The sequence below is a fragment of the Cyprinus carpio genome, unplaced genomic scaffold (assembly GCF_018340385.1).
Source record: "Cyprinus carpio isolate SPL01 unplaced genomic scaffold, ASM1834038v1 S000006714, whole genome shotgun sequence".
NCBI classification, from domain to species: domain Eukaryota; kingdom Metazoa; phylum Chordata; class Actinopteri; order Cypriniformes; family Cyprinidae; genus Cyprinus; species Cyprinus carpio.
Window position 1 is genome coordinate 159,820 of NW_024879320.1, and position 3,778 is coordinate 163,597.

Here is a 3,778-nt window from a genome sequence, read left to right on the forward strand (position 1 = left end):
TGGAGGTTTTAACCGCGCTGCACCAGCAGAGGGCGCCGCTGCACCGCTGCAAACCACCAGCAGAGGGCGCCGCTGCACCACTGCAAACCACCAGCAGAGTGCGCCGCTGCAACGCTGCAAACCTTCAGCAGGGGGCGCCGCTGCACCGCTGCAAACCACCAGCAGAGGGCGCCGCTGCACCGCTGCAAACCACCAGCAGAGGGCGACATTGTTCTGAATAATGCGATGCTACCACACTGTAGTATATTCTGGGGCTAGTATGCATTAATGCATGGCCCACAACATTTGTACAAATAGTCAGCATTAAGGAGGATCTGAATTCCATGCAGAAGAAGTTGTGAGTTCTTTCAAATGGTCTTGTAAACTGGTTATTTTTGAGAACTAGTAGGCCTGTCCCAATACACACACTTGCAGTCTTGAACACTTGTCTACTTGCATGACTTATTTCCTGTATTTGCCTCAAGCGTTCAAGTGGGCATGAAGACCACAACATACCTCCGGTTTCACAGACAAGGCTTAAGCCTAGTCCCAGACTAAAGCACTTGTCTGACAAGTTTCAACTAAAAGAAACTTGCACTGACATATCTTAAAATATGCAAGCGTCATTGATTTGGCTCAAGATGCACATCAGTAACCATGCACTAATTGAAAAATAAATAAATAAATTGCCTTTGCCAGTTGAAAACCATTGACTGAGTTAGGTCTTTACTGGTAGTCTATTCATGTAGAGCTAGACTTGACGTACAGTCCAGCGTTTCTTCTCACAGTCACAGGAGGGCAGCAGGCGTCTGATGTTGTCTTGACTGTCAGTGAAACAAACTAGAGCACAGAACTATCACTGCAGGTCTGTACCTGCACACTGAATATGTATAGACAAATACAGGCTGTTTTAAATGCACTAGGAATTCTTTTGATAGTGCATTGATTCACACGATTTGCATTCTGTAATGGTTTGTTTACATGACTTTTTGTTGCTTTGTGGAAAGGTAGATCCAATAAAAATCCAGTGAGTACCCAAAAACTGTGATGTTCCATGAGTCTTTGAAAAAGCTGTTGGACACAAGCCTTTATTTAAAAAATGTTCATGTAAACAGCCTGAAGAAAAGAAACAAATGACCAGTAGTGTTTTTCTCTTTTTGTTGTTAGTGTCTGATTAATATTAATGAATATGAAGGTAATAGATGCCAGTCGCGTTTTAGTTGTTGAAGGTAAAAAGCTTTTCTACAGTACCAGCAGCATCAACCAGAGAATCCATCAAGACAAACTGGATGGTGGGAGTCTGAGAGGGTGTGAAGAGAGGTTAGGGTGCATTAACCCTGACCCTAACCACTCACTAACCCTACAATCAGACAGAAACGGCAGGTTGATAAGAACTTTGTTCAAGCTTCAACCTCAACCTTAACCTCACAATCTGATGATAGAAATGTTGTTCCAAGACCAACAGAAGATATTGATCCTTAAACGTTTCCCCTGCATGGACAAATCAGATGTCCGTTAGTGAATGTGGCGTCTGAGCTTGAGCTAGTTAATGGTTAAGTGTGCTCACTATGTTTGTCTAACAGGAATGCTCTTCCAGATCCATATGTTGTTGTTTAGTTCCACATTAACATAATGCTCAGTGGAAACACATCCACTACACACTGGATTGAACTATTACCAAACCTCCTCCGTATCTGATGATGGATTCAGAAAGGTTGGTGAGATCATCTTCACGATGACCAAGAACACATGCAGAACCAAATGAGCACATCACAGCTGACCAGCCGTAAATCAGCTGTGCCTCTCCTTCAGGTCCTCCTCGAGGCCGCTTGGTCTGTCCTTGAGTCCAGGACTGCTGTGTTGTTGTTAAGCTCCTTCATTTCTGGTTCTGGATCTGATTTCCCATGGATGAATAGTTCTCTGAGCTCATCTGTTCTTACTGTCTGTCTCAGCAAGTGCATATTAATATACACAGTTAAGGGTCCCGCTATGAAATACCATGTCCGCCTCAGTCCCAGCGCAGCATTAAGACAGACTCTCCTTTGAGAGAGCACTACTGTTGTGTCTCCAATCAACACTCAGGTGTTTCATTCCTGAATGATTACACGTTTCTGACAGAATCATGTGACTCAGTGATTCAGTGGCTCATTCAGAAAGACAGTCACTTGATTAGTTCCCTGAATGAAACAAATTGGTTGAATGAATAATTCAATGACTGATTAGGACAGTGACTTGCTGCCACCTACTGGCAGTTTTAGTTTCTCATTTAATTTATAACTTAATTAAAAACATTTTTTACCAACATTGTAAGTTCTATATTTCAAAAGTTTTATGCTTAAAAACATTTATCACATAACATTATGTTAGTGCAGTGTAAATGCATTCATGCCACCTCTGAGCTGCATTCTGTGTAAATATACTACTTCAAACACTACATCAGTGCCACTTCTGCAGTGCAAAGATGGATTTTGTTTATACTTCATTTGATTGGTAATAGCCCTGAGATGTCTTATTATTCTAATTGCATCCTCTGCAGTGAATGGGTGCCACCATGAGAGTCCAAACTTCTGATAAAAACTGGATTATGGACTCATGTTGCATAATTTAGCCAGAAGCAATGTTTTAAAGATAAGATGTGAACTGATGGAATGGAGTGCTGTGGATTACTTGTGGATTATTGTGATGTTTTTATCAGCTGTTTGGACTCTCATTCTGACGGCACCCATTCACTGCAGAGCATCCATTGATGAAACACTGATGCAATGCTACATTTCTACAAATCTGAGGAAGAAACAAACTCATCCTGATCTTGGATGTCCTGAGAGTGAGCACATTTTTGGGTGTACTATGTCTTTAATCAAGGTGTCTTGCACCAAAAGCAGTTCTGCTTCTACAAGAAGAATACATACGATGCTGTGTTATATTTTACTCATAACAAGGTATCTTAAGAGGGAACTTTTCTTTTTTAAGCTCACTAGTAGGTCTGTCACGATCATTAATTTTGAGTTAAAATAAGACTTAATTTAAATTCAGCAATGTACAGTCCATTTGTTATCATTAAATTATAACTCACATTATTCATTAATCACCACCCTGCTCTCTAGATTTACTCAAAATTACTGAGACACTGATGTAATGCTACATTTCTACAAATCTGATGAAGAAACAAACTCATCTACAAATCGAGTACATTTTCAGCACATTTTCAGTTTTGGATGAACTGTCCCTTTAAATAATCAGTTTTCTTCAAGGGTTTAAGCACAGAGATTGAATTTTTTAATTGTATTTTCTTTCCCTCATTAGTGCAGACAGAGCCGATGCTGATCGTGATCAATAAGGCATCACTGCAACAATGAAGACGTTCATGTAATCATTCATTGTAAGTATCGGGTTGTTTTCATCTGGTTTATTGCTTACGATAGCAGGATTTTTTTCCTGCCTCTCCAGCTCCACATACAGAATTGCTTCAATAATATTCAGAACATTCATCTAAACCTTCAAAAGACTCTATCAAAACATGGTTTAAGTCTTACCAAAAGTCTTCAGACATTAATAACATAAAGTGATGTATGTGTTTTCTGTTAAAGTCTTCACAGAGCTGTACGTTAGAAGCCGGTGAAAAGCTCACAAGTCATATTAATTCCTGAACGCGCTCCAGCGGCCTCGTCTGACTCCATCTGGAAACAATAGCACATGAAGAACAAGAAAAAGCTCTGACTCAGCGTTAGTGAAGCCGGATCACGAGCAATCTTCATATCTGCTTCCTACGGCCAAGAGAGAAAGACAACACAGCCTGTAA